The sequence below is a fragment of the Salvelinus sp. IW2-2015 genome, linkage group LG2 (assembly GCF_002910315.2).
Source record: "Salvelinus sp. IW2-2015 linkage group LG2, ASM291031v2, whole genome shotgun sequence".
NCBI lineage: Eukaryota > Metazoa > Chordata > Actinopteri > Salmoniformes > Salmonidae > Salvelinus > Salvelinus sp. IW2-2015.
In genome coordinates this window covers 19,970,538-19,991,325 of record NC_036839.1, presented here as the reverse complement: position 1 = coordinate 19,991,325, position 20,788 = coordinate 19,970,538, and the positions used below count along the sequence as shown (strand labels likewise).

The following is a 20,788-nucleotide window of genomic DNA, read 5'->3' as shown; positions in this document are numbered from 1 at the left end:
TTATCCCATCAGATATGCCCCAGGGGTCTTTTCATAGTTTCAAATCCAAAACAAATTCAAGAAGACATACAGTATTATATTGAGCCCTTACTGCATGGAACTTCTTTCCATCTCATATTGCTCAAATAAACGGCAAATCTGATTTCAAAAAACAGATAAAGCAACACCTCGTGGCACAACACCTCGCCCCTATTTGACCTAGATAGTTTGTGTGTATGCATTGATATGTAGGCTACGTGTGCCATTTAAAAATGTATGTCGTTCTATCCTTGAGCTGTTCTTGTCTAAGGATGTTCTGTATTATGTCATTCTGTATTATGTTTGGTGTGGACCCCAGGAAGAGTAGCTGCTGCTTTTGCGACAGCTAATGGGGATCCTTATAAAATACCAAAATGCCAAATACGTAAGACTATCAAATGCTTCTCAAAGATGCCCTCTGGTGGTCAAACTAGCAATAACTTGCATTAACAGAAAAAAATGGCTGACAAATGGATAACGTGCCACAGAATGCTGCAGCAGCCCGCATGTTTTTTTCTCTCGCCTGAATAGCCTCGTTTCACCTCCAAAAATAAAATTAAACCTTCTAGTGTTCAGCGGAATGACGACACAATGTCACATACAGGTAGCCTAGTCAAATAATTAACATCGAATCACATTAACCGTTACTCTCTCGCGGGAATTCCACTAACGGTCCGTATGTAGCCAAACGTAGCTGCTGCTTATGTTGGTATCTGTACTGATGGCGCAAAAGCCATGACAGGGAGACATAGTGGAGTGGTAACTTGCGTGCAATCAGTTGCTCCCGACGTCACTTGGGTACACTGCAGCATCCACCGAGAGGCTCTTGCTGCCAAGTGAATGCCTGACGGCTTGAAAGAAGTTTTGGACACTACAGTGAAAATGGTTAACTTGGTTAAAGCAAGGCCCCTGAACTCTCGTATATTTTCTGCACTATGCAACGATATGGGCAGCGACCATGTAGCGCTTTTACAACATACAGAAGTGCGCTGATGCCTCCCGGGTGTCGCAGTGCTAGCTGTGCCTCCAGATATTCTGGGTTCGAGCCCAGGCTCTGTCGCAGCCGGCCGCGACCGGGAGGTCCATGGGGCGACGTACAATTGGCCCAGCGTCGTCCGGGTTCGGGAGGGTTTGGCCGGCAGGGAAATCCTTGTCTCATCGCGCAACTCCTGTGGCAGGCCGGGCGCATTGCACGCTGACCAGGTCGCCAGGTGTACTGTTTCCTCCGACACATTGGTGCTGCTGGCTTCCGGGTTGGATGTGCGTTGTGTCAAGAAGCAGTGTGGTTGGGTTGTGTTTCGGAGGACGCATGGCTCTCGACCTTCGCCTCTCCCGAGTCCGTACGGGAGTTGCAGCAATGAGACAAGACTGTAACTACCAATTGGATACCACGAAATTGGGGAGAATAAAGGGGGTAAAAAGTGCGCTGATTATCAAGGGGCAAAGTATTGACACATTTTGTTTTAATTGAGAGATGAGCTTAGTTTTCTTTACTGACCATAATTTTCACTTGTCTGACCGCTTGCATGATGACGAGTTTCTCACACGACTGGCATATCTGGGTGATTTTTTTTTCGCCTGAATGATATTAATCTAGGATTACAGGGACTCTTCAACTATATTCAATGTGCGGGACACAATTGAGGCTATGATTAAGAAGTTGGAGCTCTTGTGTCTGCATTAACAAGGACAACACACAGGTCTTTCCATCATTGTATGATTTATTTGTGTGCAAATGAACTCAAGCTTTCGGACAATGTCAAATGTGATATAGCGAAGCACCTGAGTGAGCTGGGTGCGCAATTACGCAGGTACTCTCCCGAAACGGATGACACAAACAACGGGATTCGTTATCCCTTTCATGCCCTGCCTCCAGTCCACTTACCGATATCTGAACAAGAGAGCCTCATCAAAATTGCAACAAGCTGTTCTGTGAATGTTTTTATTTAATCAGAAGCCGCTGACAGATTTCTGGATCAGATAGCGCTCAGAGTTTTCTGCCGTGGCAAATCGCGCTGTTAATACACTGATTCCCTTTGCAACCACGTACCTATGTGAGAGTGGATTCTCAGCCCTTCCACTGTGTGGAAAATGACTTAATACTGAGACTCTCCAATACAACCCAACATTGTAGAGTTATGTGCATCCTTTCAAGCGTACCCTTCTCACTAACTTGTGTAGAGTTATTCACCATTTCCGATTAACAAATAAGGTTTTATATGTAAGCTGGTTATATAAAGAGCATAATTATTGATTATTATTATTATTTGTGTCCTGGTCCTATAAGAGCTTTGTCACAACCTGGCTCGTGGGAAGTGACAAACTCACACTCATTCTTATGTTTAATAAATGTATTGTATAGTGTGTGTGTGGCAGGCTTACAATGATGGCAAAAACCAACATTTGAAATTGCTCTGACCCTTGTGCTAGAGGGGGTACGCAGCTGGAGGTTGAATGTTTGAAGGGGTACGGGACTATAAAAAGTTTGGGAACCACTGATCTAGTGGAATGTTCTTCCCAGAAGAGTGGAGGCTGTTATAGCAGCAAAGGGGAACCAACTCCATATTAATGCCAATAAATTTTGAATGAGATGTTCAATGAGCAGGTGTCCCCATATTTTTCGTCATGTAGTGTATATACCTTTCGTTGTCCCACTCCCTCCCTACTACTTGCTATGAATTATTTTTGATAGTGTATGCATGTCTAGGCCAGTGCTTGACTTGAAATATGTACCGGTACAAATATTGTGTGCAGGAACTCAATAATTTTGAGCTAATTTACTATAGGTGGTGCAGTAGCGCAAGCAGAAGAAAATTTGAGGTGCCGGTACTCCTGCCCAAAAAGACACAATGTCCTATTTGGAAAACACCCAAATGTGAAATACCTGACACAGGATTTGTTGGAGCTTTTCCTTTGAGGCAGGCAGACGGCAGTTTCATCTATCCACCTTTGCAGTGACCCAAGTGCTCTCTTAAGCCATTAGACTCTGATCAGTCTTTCTCATTGTTTGAATGCTCTCCAAATCCGGAGTTGTCCGTCGTCAGAAAAGTGTCCCAGAGCCAATTAAATTGCCTCAAAATTATGGAATAACCTGCGATGGCTGGCTAGTGATGTATATCATTCTACACAGCATGAGGACATCTCTCGGACAATGTCAGGTATTTCTATTGCATTCAGTTCCCTGTAAGCAAGCTTGCAAGTGCAACATACAAGCGATAAAGCACTGAAAGCCAGCGTGGAAACCCGAGAAACCTGTTTTTGTAAACTTTTACTCTCGCCAGACGGTAATCTATTTTTGTTTTGCTGTCTGGTAGTCCTTCGTCTGGGCTTGAACGATACCCTCCCCTTCGATGTTTCTCCCTCCCTCTATTCCCTCCCCCTCTCCCTGCAGTCTGCGAGCCAGGTGGGGGTCCACCAGCACCTGGTTCTGTAAAATCATGGTAGAGGTCGACTAGTAGGACGAGGGTTGACCTAGGAAGAACATATATGCCTGGCGAAACCCCGCTTACCCGCTCTTTCTTCCACGCCCCTGCCCCTAGTCCTGCATATTTTCCACCGACGCTCAGGGCCGCCAGAGAGCGGGGAAGAAAGGGATAGAGGGAGATCAGGCGGGCAGACAGAGCGTCAGTTGTGCAGAGAGCTCACCTTGTCATCTGTGCACGGCAGAGCTGCAGAGCCACTGTTGCAAGTAGAGGTTCACAGCTGATGAGCTCCCCTCTAATTGCTACGGATCTGTCCCGTGTGTTTCTAATTAGTTTTTTCTCCCCTAGCAATTTCTCTCACACATTTGCAGATTGTGGATAGAGCAGGAGCGATGTAGAGAAATGTTGCGGTCTGGTCCTTATAGGGGTTTAATATTGCTCTACAAACACTGTTGCCCTTTCCCTGGAGAGGATTCTCTGCTGCTCTGTATACCTATTCAATAGAAAGGTCAATCACTGGGGGGGTTGCATGGAGATTATTACCTTAAGCAACCGTGGAGGAGACTGACACTGCACTGTGTGTGTGTGTGTGTGTGTGAAGATGCCAATCTGGATATGTGCTTCGTACTGCCTGCCTGCCGCTCTGGGAATCAATAAATGTGAGCAGTGATCTGTCGCCTCCTGCATTAATATGCTGTGTTTGTTTATGAAGTCTGGGCTTGGGAAACTGTCTGGAGTCGCATAATCATTTTAGGGCTTTGCTCCGCCGGCTTGGGTAAAGAAAAAAACAACAATGATGTAACGGTTGCTAAGAAACACGGTGTCCTATAAAAAGCCCAGAGGAAACCGTGCTCTTCAGATCAATAGATGTGTACCAGAGGTCGTCATTTGAGGATCAAAGTTTGCCATCACAAACCACCCCAGACCTGTGTTCTGCAAACACATAATTTTCATTGTTTAAAGCAATTTACAACTTTGCAGTTGTATGCCGTTGTTGACATGCAATATTTGTGAGCTGCCTGAATTGACCCAGCCAATCAAAGTTTAGACCAATATTATTCTATTGGCTAGAGCGCACTGGAAATCTAATGTACGCTAACGTTGGTTTGGGCTGTCAGAATCCATTACGTGCTCGCACTGCTGCCCCCCCACCACCACCAGTCCTCTCGTCTCGGCACAAGCATTTCACGGTGCGAGGATGTGTCACCGTCTGACATATGCAGAACCTATAGTGTCTGTGCAGCCCTGGTTTCTGCCTCTGCTCTAAGGATAGAACCGTGTCCACAGTAGCTCTGTCACGTTAGAGAGGGGGAGAAAGAGGGAACGAGAGAGAGGGAGGAGAGAAAGCGGGAGAGCGGGAAGGCTCTCCCTACACGCCAAGGGACCTCATTAGAATTTTTTTTTTTTTTTTGTCTTCCTAGAATGTGCAGGATGTCCTTGGGGAAAAAAATTTATAAACGCATTTGTCACTTCTATCTCCTCCCTCTTATTTTTTTCTCCATCGTCCTCTTTCTTGGGAGCAAATTGCAATTTGAGGCTTAATTAGTAAACGCTGCCATTACGCTTTCTTTATTATGCAAATGAATTGGTCGAGCGGTTTGGAAGTGTTGTCTCACAAGCCCCGTGCCAGGTGTTTCCAAGCTGAATGCCGGGGACTCTTTTATTTTTTGCATGTGAAAGAATCAAAAAGACAACTGCACTGTGAAATCATAGGACAAGCTATAATTATTTGACAGATTAGTTTTCCCTCAGTTTTTCCAGCTATAGTGCTGGAAAGACATGAGTGACGGGCTACTTTAGTATCCTTTGTTACAGTTTGGGTGCATAGTGGTGGCTGTCGAGTGCGTATTGGACAGACTGCTGTTCAGCATTCAGTTATTCAGGAACCCTCTCGCTCTCTGCCCTTTTCCCGGGAAACCATCTTTGCCAAACGTGGAAATTGATACTCATAAATCCAGAGTGCAATGTGCCTGAAAACTGCAGTGCTGAATAGCCTGCAGGTGTTATCAGTCGTTTAATATTGAAACCCTTTTTATAGGGAGATTAGGGCTCCCTGACACGCCTTTTCCGGTTCCTCTCCTCCTTTTCATAAACCCACAAACCTCCACCACCAGGCCAGCCACAAACCTCCACATCTGATGGTGGATCCATTGCATGGGTAGTGGAAGAATGGACCTGAGAACAGCTTATTAAACTACAGAAGGCAGGCAGGAATATAGTTGGCTGGTGGTCTGTCCTCATTAAATGTTTTGGATGGAGTCAAATGATAAAACATTTGATTTTACTGCTTTGTATTGAGAATACCATCTGTTAATGGCTCAATCTCAAAATCTCTGTGAAAAGGAGACAGTGGGAATAGTGGGTGTGACAACATTGTTAGATCTGCCTCTCCGTTTGCTCTCCTTTCCCAAGCTGAGCCAGCGCATTCAGCTCTGCCAAGTCACTTAAAGTGCATTTATTGCTTAGAAGAACCCCCTCATTCCAAAACTCATACTTGAAATGGCTTGATGTTGAAGACCCACTCCCCTGTGTAATTTGGATTGACGTCAATTGGGAGGATTTTGATCTAGTCACTTCAATGAGACCCCTTTGCTGTTTTTGATTGGGCTTTTCATTGTGAAAGTGTACAGAATAATGGCCAGCAGCATATCACTGTGGGGAGCAATGTAATATAATAGATATACAATGCGTTTTATAACTGTACAAATAGGCATGAAAAACCCTGCCATTGGCATCTGACTCTTGTCTGGTTGGCAAAAGGTATGCTCTTCTTAACATTGTAAAACACTGCAAAGTAATGCAAGCTATTTTGCCTCGGAACGACCATCAAAGAAAAATGTATATATCCCGCTCAGCCAATAACCCAGGGTAATCTCGACTTTATTCAGCTGTGGGACAATTTTTTTTCTTGGGGGCATGGTCAGGAGGCCGGAACATAAATACAAATAATTTGTTGACTGCAAGAAGCCCAAACAGATTTTAATTTAAACTTGTATCTCTTTATTATGCATGTGAATATTTTTTAAAACAGATTCCCAAAAATGTAAATCACTGGGGTTGGAACCAGTTCAGAGAACGGTAGCGAAAACTGGAAAATATATTATTTTGAAGAACAGAACCGAGAACGAAAGTGGACTATAATGTTCCGGAACAGCACTACTATTTTAAAGCATGGAAACCAGTGAACTTTCTTTAACGTTCTTGGATTTTTCAGTCCCACAAAAAATGCAACAAAGCCCTCACTGTCTCTCAAACTTATTCCATAGACTACCAGCCTAACATCTTTGCCTGTGTGTGTGTAGGCCACCTGCCCCTCCCTCCGAAGCATGCATATTCTACTGTAGCTATTGATGTTACAGGTGTGATTCAGAGATTAGGGAGAGATTTTTAATTGGAGAACAATCAAGTCACTTTTTCAAAAAAAGTTCCCGTAAATGGTCGCCGTGTCTAAACACATATGGGACACAATTTGAGGGATTGTAAATTATATTATTAGTAACTAATCAGATCAGTAACCAATCAGATCAATAGGACTGTAGATGTTTTCAAAGTGACGTTTCACATTGGATTTATTAACTACAAAAAGGCAAGACGTCTGCTATTTAAGTGTTGGGTTGGCATTTGAGAGATGAGGTTTCTATCACTTTGATTGTGTGTGCTTGAATATTATTACATTTATTTTGTTGGACCTCAAAACACCCAGTTGTCACTGTAAACATCTTGGGAAATGGGTTGACAGGTCGGGGTCCAGGAAGCATTGTGATTGTGTTACTGTTGGCCATTATAAGCGACCCTCTGTCAAAAATGACTCACAATTTTCCAGCCATTTATTTCCCCCAAATGTTCTTGTTCTTTCCATGGGATTATATAATCTTGATGAACCAGTGAGTGTGCATAGTGTCCGTCCATTAATTATTTTGAAGTAGGGTGGCACGGTGTGGTTGACTCTCCGAACCTCTGGAGTGTCTGTAATTAGCAGTGCAGTGACGCTACTTCTGATTTATGGTCAGAAGGGTTATAATTTGCCAATGCTGAGTTGCCCGTGACATATGTTCTTTCTAATTGAATAACGGAGAGGGGGATAATTTTCATCTGGGAGAAAGAAGGCGAGGGGCAATTAGATGGCGGAGCCTGGATGAAGAAATGGCATTTGTTTTGTCTATCTCTTCCACTTATTGTCTCTCTGGTCAACTCCAAGGCTGTGTCTGAAAACTTTACTTGCTGGCATCAAGTCCTTGCTTCTTCCATCCATGTTTCACTCCCAAATGAGATTTGAAAAGAATTGATAGAAACAAGAACGAAAGCAAGGATTTGACCTCAAGTAACTTTGTCAGACACAGCCGAAGTGAAGGAGCCTGTAACCTGTACGCTGGGAGTCGGGAAGCAAGTACAGGGAGTGACGTTAATAATAAATAACACAAGGAACAAAACAAGAAACACGAGTAGCGTACAGACATGAAACACTGAAACCATAACGCCTAGGGAAAAAACCAAAGGGAGATTTATTTATTTATATATATATATATATATATATATATATATATATATATATATATATGGAATGTAATCAGGCAGGTGATGGAGTCTGAGGCGCTGGTGCGCGTAACGATGGTGACAGGTGTGCGTAATAATGAGCAGCCTGGTGACCTCGAGCGCCAGAGAGGGAGTGAGTATACGTGACGGAGCCGTCGCCTTGTAGACCGTATTTTTCTCATATAGGCTACTGCTACATGTACAGGTAACGGCCTCTATAATGGAAACCCTTGAATAAATAAGGGATACAAAGTATGCTGAAAGCAGTTACTTAAACACAGATGTGGTTAATTAAGCGATTAACATCTCATCATGCTTATAGCCATGTATAAAAATATTAGGCAGGTGTGAGAAAGCTAGTTGTGCTTCCTCACTAGTCCCATTTCACAGTATACACAGTGATATAATTGCTTGGTCACCTCACCAAACATTCATTTTGGTTAAGTGTGTTACATGTGTTTTGATCTAGTCTGAATCATTTCAAAACTTTAAATTAGATAAAGTTTATTAGTTACAGTGGGGAGAACAAGTATTTGATACACTGCCGATTTTGCATGTTTTCCTACTTACAAAGCATGTAGAGGTCTGTCATTTTTATCATAGGTACACTTCAACTGTGAGAGACGGAATCTAAAACAAAAATCCAGAAAATCACATTGTATGATTTTTAAGTAATTAATTTGCATTTTATTGCATGACCATACGTATTTGATACATCAGAAAAGCAGAACTTAATATTTGGTACAGAAACCTTTGTTTGCAATTACAGAGATCATACCTTTCCTGTAGTTCTTGACCAGGTTTGCACACACTGCAGCAGGGATTTTGGCCCACTCCTCCATACAGACCTTCTCCGATTCTTCAGGTTTCGGGGCTGTCGCTGGGCAATACGGACTTTCAGCTCCCCTCAAAGATTTTCTATTGGTTAGGTCTGGAGACTGGCTAGGCCACTCCAGGACCTTGAGATGCTTCTTACGGAGCCACTCCTTAGTTGCCCTGGCTGTGTGTTTCGGGTCGTTGTCATGCTGGAAGAACCCAGCCACGACCCATCTTCAATGCTCTTACTGAGGGAAGGAGGTTGTTGGCCAAGATCTCGCGATACATGGCCCCATCCATTCGCCCTCACATATGGTGCAGTCATCCTGTCCCTTTGCAGAAAGCATCCCCAAAGAAGGATGTTTCCACCTCCATGCTTCACGGTTGGGATGGTGTTCTTGGGGTTGTACTCATCCTTCTTCTTCCTCCAAACACAGCGAGTGGAGTTTAGACCAAAAAGCTCTATTTTTGTCTCATCAGACCACATGACCTTCTCCCATTCCTCCTCTGGATCATCCAGATGGTCATTGGCAAACTTCAGACGGGCCTGGACATGCGCTGGCTTGAGCAGGGGACCTTGCGTGCGCTGCAGGATTTTAATCCATGACGGCGTTGTGTGTTACTAATGGTTTTCTTTGAGACTGTGGTCCCAGCTCTCTGCAGGTCGTTGACCAGGTCCTGCCGTGTAGTTCTGGGCTGATCCCTCACCTTCCTCATGCATGGATCTTGCATGGAGCTTGCATCTTGCATGGAGCCCCAGACCAAGGGTGATTCTTCCATTTTCTAATAATTGCGCCAACAGTTGTTGCCTTCTCACCAAGCTGCTTGCCTATTGTCCTGTAGCCCATCCCAGCCTTGTGCAGGTCTACAATTTTATCCCTGATGTCCTTACACAGCTCTCTGGTCTTGGCCATTGTGGAGAGGTTGGAGTCTGTTTTGATTGAGTGTGTGGACAGGTGTCTTTTATACAGGTAACGAGTTCAAACAGGTGCAGTTAATACAGGTAATGAGTGGAGAACAGGAGGGCTTCTTAAAGAAAAACTAACAGGTCTGTGAGAGCTGGAATTCTTACTGGTTGGTAGGTGATCAAATACTTATGTCATGCAATAAAATGCAAATTAATTACTTAAAAATCATACAATGTGATTTTCTGGATTTTTGTTTTAGATTCCGTCTCTCACAGTTGAAGTGTACCTATGATAAAAATGACAGACCTCTACATGCTTTGTAAGTAGGAAAACCTGCAAAATCGGCAGTGTATCAAATACTTGTTCTCCCCACTGTATGTTGCTAGTCTGAAGCATTACTTACACATTTTTGTGTGTGAGATCTGCCTCTACAAATGTTTGGCGTGGCCATGGTCTGCTCATTAAGAAGGAACACTCCATTACTAATGGGGGGGAGAGTTTCTGCTCTAGTCCAGCTCTTTAAAAGTATTCTATATATATTTCTGTATCGTACAGGTTATAGTATCTCAACTGTTACTGTAGAGTTGTTTGATCTTCCGTCTTTATATTCATTTGTCTAGTTTCAGTTTATTACTTACTTTGAGCCTGGTCCACCATCTTGTTGGATGATTTATAGATTTTGTAAATACCTGCACCTGCTCCAAGAGCCTTAAATAAATACGGTGCACGGGATCGTCTGCTTCCTGCCTCTCCTTGCTCACCAGATTAAGTAAGGGGCCTACCATCCACCCTTACAGCAGGCCATTATTTTGGCTATTCATTTGGCTCCCATGGCTATCCCTGCATAGGATGACTGCCCCCATCCACCACCATCAACAAAACATAAAATTAGGGAATTTCTTGTTTGAAAAAATGGTGTCCCATCCCTCCAATAGAGTTGCAAATACTTGTAGAATTTATGCCAAAGTGCATTGATGCTGTTCTGGCTCATGGAGGCCTAGTGCCCTATTAAGGCACTTATGTTGGTGTTTCCTTTAATTTGCCAGTTACCTGTATGTTCCTCATGTTAAATTGACTGCAGGATGAATTGCACTACAAGAATTAGTCACTCATGGGTTGGTTGCTCATTGTAAATACATTGTCTCTACCACCACTACCTCACTTGTCAGTTTGAATTAAATCAGTGCTAATCGGAATTAGGGCTGGGAGGTATACCATTTTTGACTATATACCGGTATTGATGCAAGGACCGGTTTAGGTTTTTACTTTACCTTCTATAACCTTATTTCAATGTTTGTTTTGTTTCTTACTGTCTATAAACAGCTAGTTTGTGGCCAAATTATGTAAAACGCTAATGCTAATCTCACGTTAGGTGGTGCCCACTTATTAGAATAATTGTTTTATTTCCATGATTCCAACAGTTCTCACTTAAGTGTTTTGCTCTAAATCACAAGTCAAATTGCAATATTTAGTTAAAATAAGGTCTAGATTTTTTGCCCATCTGTACCAGCCCTACGTGGCAGTGTGATCTGAAATGAGTGCAGGAAATTGATAATGCTGAAAAAAAAATTTGGTAGAAGTTTAATTAAACAGTATAAAACTATCAGAATAGCAAATGTACAACTTTTATTATTCAAAAACATAAAATACTGTCAAAAACGTGAGAAATATGATATTTTGGTCATATCGCCAGCCCTAATCTGAATCCATTTCCAACCCCAGCTTGCTTTGCAATGCATTCAGTTAATTAGTATGAGTGAATATTCTCCAATTACAGCGGCGAAAGGAACTACCTTATTCGCCAGGGGTGTGTAGTGCACCGGGTGGATTTTATCTTCCAGATATATTCCAGAGGTATTTTGTTAACCAATCTATTCAGCTGAAGGGCTGGGAATTGCCAGATACTCACAATACGATGTCACAATTCTTAGGTGCCAAAACGATGTGTGTTGAGATTCTATATGTATTGCGATTTTGATATGACAAAAATATTGCTCACTATATGTCGGCTACAGAAAGACGAGAGAGCATGAGGAAATAAGTGCTGAAAACATGTTGACTCACTATTTAAAAAGATGACAAAGAAGCTATAGGATGAAAAATACCGGAGTTTTGCCTCAGGTACAGCCGACTAGCTCTAGTCAATGCTACCTAGCAAAACATTTGAGTCAAAAGTATCAATATAATATTGCCAAAAATAATATTGCGATATGCAACTCAATTTCTTCCAATCACTGGTGAAGTATGAAATGCTGAGGGCACTAGCACTTGTGTGCCTAGATGTTTCCTTCACCACCGCACCATGCTGTGAGCGTGTGTGCCTGTGTGTAGCTTGTGTGTGTACTGTGTAGCCTGTTGGTGTGTATGCAATTAGCCCTGTGAGCTTATCACAGTTCGCCCAACCAGACCTGCTCTAGAACTCGAGCGACGACAACTATATCCCCAGCCTGCCTCCCATCACATCCCTCGCACCTTCACTTATAGTCGTCCACCCAGAGGTGACAGTGAAACTTTGCAGCTCAATGGTGTGATGCTTAAAAAAAACTGTCTCTTTGACCAATTTAGTTAATTAGACCTTATGTCATTATTTCTCTGAAATAATTCTTTGTCCGCACAAGTTTCAGGGGTGCAGTTTTCTTCAACTACAGAGTAAAGTATATTGGGTTGGATATACAGGAGTAGCCTCTTCTCTCTTTCAGCAGAATTTATCTTTCAAGATAATTTAAGCCGTAGTCAAATTATATTTTTCCTACAGCTTAGGGAAGGTGTGTGTACTTGCAGTTTCAATCGTTTCAGGAGCTATCATCAAATATGAATATTGTCAGGGACGCCCAGGGACATGTTTTAATCTAGGACTCGAGCCTGCCAGGGATAATGCGACAAGGTTTCAGGGAAACGCTTGCAAAAACAAACACTTGGTCACATTTCTTTTTTACTAACTTTCCCTCTCCCTCCAATTGTCTCCAACTTTCTCATCTGCTTCTTACTGAGGCATTCAAAGCGTCTGTTATTGCCAAACACCATCTCTTTGGGCTCAACTCCCCACGTCGTTGCAGTATAATGTAAACACATTTAATGAACACAGACTCCTGATGGTTGCTTGACAGGGATCTGTAGTATATTATTGGGGGAGGATGGAGGAAGTAAGCATTCATTCCCTGCTAGAGCTGTATAATTCTGAAGGTGTGAGAATCACATTTGTTTACAGTAGAGGCAGGGTGCCGCACGCATGTGCGGTAATTGTTTATTGGATGTTTTTTTAGGTGTCGGTGTGTTTGCCCGAGGGAGTTGTGAGGACCCCACGTAGATCAATGGCAGAGGGGTAAGAAAGGATTTCGCTGCCTGTGCCCTATCCTTGAGAGAAATGCCATTGTTTATTTCAATACCATTTAGATTTTACTTGTTTCGTAGGTATGTAAAGGTTCACCAAACCCACGGTTCAGTAGTATTGTTGTTTTGGGGTCACTGTTCGGTTTTGGTACTGTAGTTCATTTTTGTTTATTTCAGAAAATACAAAGTCTTGGCATTCCTGATTCCATATATGAGCATGAGTGATATAATACCTGATGAGAGCACAATCAGGAATACCAACACTTTGTATTTTCTGAAATGAAAACACGATTAATCTGCAACACTAAAAGACAGTGGATTCTGTGTATGAAATCAATATGTAAAAATGGCTCAGACATTGTATAGGCCTATGCCATGTTTTCTTACAAAGAGAAAAACATGCGCACCGATGTCTGTAGCAGGGTACTTCTAATTTCCCACTCCGAGGTAATGTGATGGGCTATCTCTGTAGCCCTTGAGCTCCTTCCATCTGTTGTAATTGCAACACAGGGTGCATACACCAGCTGCGGTTGACCGTGTCAAGTGATCACTTAGTGGCCACTGACTGCAATGTTGAAACCGGGTTCTGTTCCCACTGTCTTTACACCATGGATGGGAAAGCTCCAACCATTCAAGAGGACCTGAGCCCTAGGACCATGCCTCAGGACTACCTGGCATGATGACTCCTTGCTGTCCCCAGTCCACCTGTTTGTGCTGCTGCTCCAGTTTCAACTGTTCTGCCTGCGGCTAAGGAACCCTGACCTGTTCGCCGGACGTGCTACCTGCCTCATACCTGCTGTTTTCAACTCTCTAGAGACAGCAGGAGCGGTAGAGATACTCTGAATGATCGGCTATGAAAATCAAACTGACATTTACTCCTGAGGTGCTGACCTGTTGCACCCCCTACAACCATTGTGATTATTATTATTTGACCCTGCTGGTCATCTATGAACATTAGAACATCTTGGCTATGTTCTGTTATAATCTCCACCCGGCACAGCCAGAAGAGGACTGGCCACCCCTCATAGCCTGGTTCCTCTCTAGGTTTCTTCCTAGGTTCTGGCCTTTCTAGGGAGTTTTTCCCAGCCACCGTGCTTCTACACCTGCATTGCTTGCTGTTTGGGGTTTTAGGCTGTGTTTCTGTACAGCACTTTGTGACATCAGCTGATGTAAGAAGGGCTTTATAAATACATTTGATTGATTGACCAGTTCATTGACAACTGTGGCTTTAGCTTGCTTAATAGAGCTGGTACTAACTGTTTTCTCAAATGGGTTGGAGAGGGCAAAGTTAATAACGTAGCTATAGCACTTTCACGAGGTGCTGAAATCCGTTATTCTTCTCAACCACCGAGAATGGGCGCATATCCCCAGCTATTAACTTAACTATCGCTCTAGTTATTTCTTTGGCCTGGTCAGAATCCCCTGCAAACGGCTGCTTTTTTTTGTTTTGCCTTTCCGTCTTGCTTGGCTGGTAGGAATATTCAAATCAAATTTTATTTGCCAATTTTTAAATATATTTTTACTTTTATTTAACTAGGCAAGTCAGTTAAGAACAAATTCTTATTTTCAATGATGGCCTAGGAACAGTGGGTTAACTGCCTTGTTCATGGGCAGAACAACATATTTTTTTTACCTTGTCAGATTAAATCTTGCAACCTTTCGGTTACTAGTCCAACGCTCTAACCACTAGGCTATCTGCCGCCACATGCGCCGAATACAACAGAAATGCTTACTTACAAGCCCTTAACCAACAATGCAGTTTTAAGAAAATCCCCCCCCCCCAAAATGTTTTAAGTAAGAGATAAGAATAACAAATAGTTAAAGAGCAGCAGTAAATATCAATAGCTGGGCTATATACAGGGGGTACCGGTACAGAGTCAATGTGCGGGGGCACCGATGTTCCCTAACTGGAGATTTAAACGTTGGAGAATCGGCCTGGTTTATCGACCCCACCACTCGCACAGAACTATACTGAACAAAAATATAACCGCAATAGGCAACAATTTCAATGATTTTACTGCGTTACAGTTCATATAAGGAAATATGTCAATTTAAATTAATTACTTAGGCCCTAATCTTTGGATTTCACATGACTGGGCAGGGGCGCAGCCATGGGTAGGCCTGAGCATCTGTATGTTGTCCTATTTGGTTGATTAGGCCAAGTATTCCTTGATGAACAATTCTTCATCACTAATGAATAATCAAATATTTTATCTTGTAGTAACTATCTCTTTAGAAACACGTTTTGTTCACTAAAAGACTTGCAGAAGAGACGGGTCAACTTTTCAAATGAGATGTTTTTCCCCCTTAATTGACTGCTACAGTCAATCAATCAAATACACATAGACAGTAGAATTCTCTCAAGCTTTCTTTACATCGCACTACCTCTTTACACTATTTCTCTGTAAGGCATATACTGTGGTCCAACATACCCCCACCTTTCCCACACACTCACTCCTACACAAACACCCACACACACACTCTGGTTGGGTTGTGATTTTATTGCGGGGGGGTAGTTGGTTATGAAGGGGGAGGGATGGGTGAGGTAGGTAAACATCCCATGGCTCCTCTCAACGCCGTGGGCTCGGGCTGTATCGCTAATAAAGAGCTCAATTTAGCCAGTGACGTGCTGCGAGCTCAGCCGAGCCACCTGAGTGGCTGAGCTCGGCTCTGACATCATACAGCCCAGTCGTTGATTTGGCTCTGTCTCCGAGGCTTCGGAGTGAGAGTCTCAACCCAACCATGGGCTCTGGCACTTAGGCAGCCCGGCACAGACAGAGCGAGCTAGCGCTGCGAAGAGAGGAAGAAAGAAAGGAAGAAAGAAAGAAAGGGCGGAAGAAGGGGGCTGTCTCGGACAATTCTCCGAGCAGCAACTTTCACAGCCAATGCAGCCTCTGGTACTATGGAAACTAAACCCCTGACCAATGGAAATAATGGTGGCTACAATGTGGCAGGTGAGTGATATGTGCTGTGCACGCTCCGCTCGAGAGGTGCAAGTACCTACCAGAACAATGTCCAATATATGAGCACCCTGTGTAAGTGGGTCTTGTCTTTGTACATAGAGAAATAAACCTGAGACTGTTTGTGAGCGTGGTTGTAGTATTCAGCATTTTGCAGTGAGAGACAGAGTTTCCCGGGGATATGCTGCGGCTTTTCTAGAAGTTCACAAGCTTTGCGTTCGAAAAGGAGGAATATGATTAGCTGTCTGGAGCTTTGTGATTTTTTTTGCACCAAGGTTGTCTTTGGTCGTAGTCCCATTAACTTCCCCTTTGAAAATATTGTTATTTGCGCTGCTGCGACGTTGTTTCTTTCCCAAAGGGCTTTTTCCCTTAGGTTAGAGAGGGGGAAGGAAGCGGTGCGCTTGATCCCCTGCTGAGATCTTTTGGTGTGTGCTGAATAGCACCACGGCACTCGGACCCAAGCTGCTCAGTCCCTCTCTAAAACCTTACTCGCTGTGCCATGCTTGGACCAGGAGGGAAATACATGCAACAGTAAGACAGTCTCCATCTCTCCTTCAATGGCGTTGTCAATTTGTGACACGGTGGCTTTTTTCACACCGGAAAAGTTGTTGATTCTAATAGGGCGCGGAATATGCAGATCTTTTGCAACTCTGAATATTATTACATTGTCTGGTAGGAGTGTGCTTCCTATTTTTCTTCTGTAATTTTTGCAATTCTGCTAATAAGTGCTCAATCAGCTCATAAGCCATTTAGAAGTGTTGAGTTTTGCTGTTTTTGTCTTGTGCCTCTGTCAGCATTTTCATGATCATTTCTGTGTCTCCAGGTGTGTTTGTTTCCTCAATCGTCCTCTGGCTGGCTGATGAATTGGTTATTATCCCTGTCATAGATTATTCTATAGCGTTACGAGCTTGGCTTTATTTGCTAATAGTTCACTGGTAATTGCACCTATTCCATTTCCCCATATGATACCTTAGGGGACTGTTAGCAAATCATTTTTATGCTAAGTGTGTGCGAACTGTGTCGTAATTGGTAGAGTGGGGCCACTTGTATTTAGTTTCCCTGAATACTATGCATCTCATTTCTGTTAAATGGGGCAATCAGAGTTCTGGTAAAGTGGGACAAGGTTACGATGGGAATGGAGTCCGTCAGACCACCACTGGCACCGCACACCTAACGGCTACTCTGCATCAGCCATTCTCATCAATTCCCCCCCAGTCTTCAACTCATATCCTTTTATGTCTACTAATCGTACATCTAATGAAGGGTACAAGTGAAGGATTCTAATTTGATGCCTAGCCCAAATGTCACTTGCCATCAGTGAGCTTTGGCTCCTATCACAGTCCCAGACGGCCGGAGCGAGGTGACGAGGGTCGTTTTCAGAGTCTGGCTAATGATTCAGTTCAGTCTCCTCCAGCCTCACTCTAAGAGGGGATTGAAATTAATAACATAACGGGACCCAGTGCTACTGCAAGCCATAATGCCCCAGAGATGCACTCCAGAGATGGCGTTTAACATTGCCCAGAAACCTGGCGTAATTGCATTATGATTGGGGCAAAAGGCAGGGGAATATCTGGCTCATGAAGGCAATTAAGTGGTGTAATTGCTATATGGATGTAGCCGGGGAGGGAGCGGAGCCCGGCGCACTGCGCTCTAACCTCCGCAGGAAGTCCTCATTAGTGAAAAGTAGCGCTCCTTTGTGTGCTGAGTGGCGGCTGCTGCCGTCCAGCAAAGGAAAAAACTGCAACAGGATTTTGATCCTTATCCATCCTTCCTTCCCTTATATGTTTCATTCATTCTTTCTCCTCTTTCTCCCCCATTGGTAATTGAAAGGAAGCTAGAGGTAGCCTCACCTCTGACGGCAGCCCTGAAGTCACCTGGCCCATCTGTTAGGAAACTCACACAGCAGGTGAGAGATTCACCATGTCTCCTCTCTCTGCTGGATGAGATGATGGATAGTGGATATTGTGATTTGCTATTGAAGTCATTAGTGTAGCTCGATGTACTGTGAATTAGAGCTGGGACGATCAATCAAAATGTATCAATACCGACCATTTATCGAGGACATTTTTACTGATATCAATAAGAACGATAAGTAGCCTTTACTAGAGGAATGTGAAGTTTGAAATAAAATAAGTCTGCTAAAATGGGCTATTGCTAACAGGACAATGATAGACACATTTAAAGTAGTAGTAGTAGTTTTAAGGGTAATATAATAAAAAGTAATTGGTGCACATTAATGTTAAACGTATCGTTCAATGTATCGTTATCGTGATAATTTCATTGCATTGATGGTGATATGGATTTTTGTCCATATTGCCCCGCACTACTGGGTATTCTCCCATCTCATTTTTGATAGCCCTGGCTCGGACATAGATATAGACTTCTTTATTCCTGCATTCAATAAAAAAACGTTCGGATGGCAAGACTCTGCTTTTGATCACGGCTTTGTGTTTAAGCAGATGGAAATGAACAGCACCACTGGGGTCTGAGAGTTGAACCTCCCGCCTCGGGGGCATTTAAAAAAAATCTCCCCTAACTCTGAGAGCGTCATTAAAGAAAGCACCCTGGGGCTAGAGGTGGACTGTCTTTTGAGCCTTCAGAGTGTTGAATGCACCGGAATCTTAGAGTCCGTCAATAGAACAGTGTACTTCTTGGCGCAGTTCCAAACTGAAGCCAGGGAATGACATATTTCAGATGGTGCTGTATGTAAGGGAAGGGGGCACGGTGAGAGCAAAAAGGGGCAGTTACGGAGTTGGCATCACTATTGTATTTGTCTTTTAATTTTGTGTTTTAAATGTGTGTGTGTGTAGTTAAGGCACAGTAGTGTCAGGCTTCAGAGCACCCCCCCTCTTGCAATTTATATTCCGTTCTGACGCCAGCCAACTGTCAATCATCCGTAAATATAATTGGCTATGAAAAAATAGTTCACCCAGTGCTGATGGGGATTATTAATAAGGACGCCATCCCCCTGTGTGTGGGTGGTAAAAAAAAAAAAAAGAGACTCTCCAGGTCTATGTGCTTAAAAGATAACAAAGGTTGAAAGGAAGGAATTTAATTAAAGTTTTCATCTCCCTCAGTTCTTATTTCAATATCACAAAGGATTCTAATCTTGCAGAATTATAAAAATTTACTATTTTATTCTTGACCCCAAAAAATGGTACTTGTTGCATTGTCATAAATGCTTTCCCCACAGATAAAAGGTAGATTTATTTTTGGTGTGTCACATGCTTTCATAAGAAGGAAATATTGTTTACCTAGTTTATATTCTGGAAAATAAAATGATGTATGGTTAGTTAACACATGATTGGACTGTCACAGACAGATCAGTCCATTTGTCTCCTCTGGTTTATTACGGTGTCAACTTGCAGATCGACCGTAGCGGACTGCTCCCGCTTTCCTCTCCTGCCCATGTTCGTGCCATGCTTCCTCACTATTTAAGTCAATAGGACACCTCCCTGCATGGGTCCCAAATGGCACCCTATTCCCTATATTAGTGCACTACTTTGGACAGGCCCTGGTCAGAAGTAGTGCACTATATAGGAGTAAGGTGCCATTTGGGATGCTGCCCTGCCTCTTGTTTTGTACACAGCAGGGATGAGGAAGCAGCAAACAGCTTATTTATCCAGCCTGACAAAATCAATACCTTTTCCACTCTTAGCTGTCACTCGTTGACACCAACACAGATCTCATTTGTATCTCCCAACATCCATTCGCCGACTGGATGACCGATCGGAAAGAGAGAGGCACGCACACACACAAACACACGTTACAATCACTCACAAACTCGCCACTTCCACCCTTATTTGTACTCTTAGTTTTCCCTCTGCTCACTGGTCAGCCACAGTTGGTTGAGCAGCTCAATGTAAAGCCCTAACCACCTAAGCATTCCTCGAGTCAACTGTGAGGAGAAGAGATGGCCGGTGCTGTCTCTGTCTGGCTCTGGCTATCCGCTCGGATAGAACACCCTGGCCAATTAGTTGCGAAATGTGGACACGGACCCCCCCCCCCCCCCCACTGAAGAGGAAAGAAGGAAAAGTAACAAAATAAAAGCCCCTGGAGGAAGATGAGAGCTCCATGAATTGGACCTTTTGCGTTTTTTCTGTCTCCAAGGAATATAAAAATGCCCTTTGCCTCTGTAATATTGTCCATCTGTCATCCACAAATGCATTTGTGTGTACCAAGTCACCTTGTGAGGAGAACGAGCATCTGCCGTAGAAATGATGCACTCATAAATTCATAAGAAAACACAAACCACAAGCATATGGACAGACACCGAAAATTCTACGGAACGTCCAGTCAGTGCTCCAGCTGAGACCAGAAGTTCCTGAAGAGTCATGTGACTACAAGGCTCAATGTCCAGGGTCAAGAAAGACCTGCTTCTTAGATGTTCCACCGCACCACGAACTTGTGTAATGGAGGTTGATCCTCATTAGAAGAGACGGTACTGTACTCTCCTCTCTACCACCAGCCCTCCACCACCAACCAACCCCTTCTCTCAGCCCGGGGGAGCCTCCATCTGTGGCCACTCCAGAGCGGGGGCGTGGGAGGGAAAAAGTTGGCCAGGCATGGGCGTCCTTGCTCTCCTGACGCTGGATGTGCTGCGGAAAAAACGGGAGGGGTGGTAGGGGGGGTGAACTACTGAGCTCTCATGAATTCCAGAACTGCTCTTGTCTGGTCGCATTAAAAGCATAATTGTCCTTGAGTGTGAGTCCGCCTAGAGAAGAGGTGGGAAAATATGCAGAGTGTCTCGTTCAGCCCCTCGCCGACGTCTGGTCCCTGTGACCCCCACAGCGCAGCTCGC

General features: G+C 43.6%; 1 long non-coding RNA gene across 2 annotated transcripts in view; it reads left to right on the top strand.

Annotated features, from left to right (window-relative positions):
* The window catches only part of LOC139029029 (uncharacterized), a 48,112-nt gene that overhangs the window by 26,070 nt on the left and 1,254 nt on the right, over positions 1 to 20,788 (top strand). Inside the window, exons 1-2 of one of the 2 annotated variants that reach the window (XR_011481246.1) lie at positions 15,562 to 15,981; positions 17,818 to 17,893. This is a non-coding gene — a long non-coding RNA (uncharacterized lncRNA). Of the gene's footprint in view, positions 1 to 15,561; positions 15,982 to 17,817; positions 17,894 to 20,788 lie in introns of those variants that run through there. The other variant, XR_011481247.1, reaches the window with a different exon arrangement.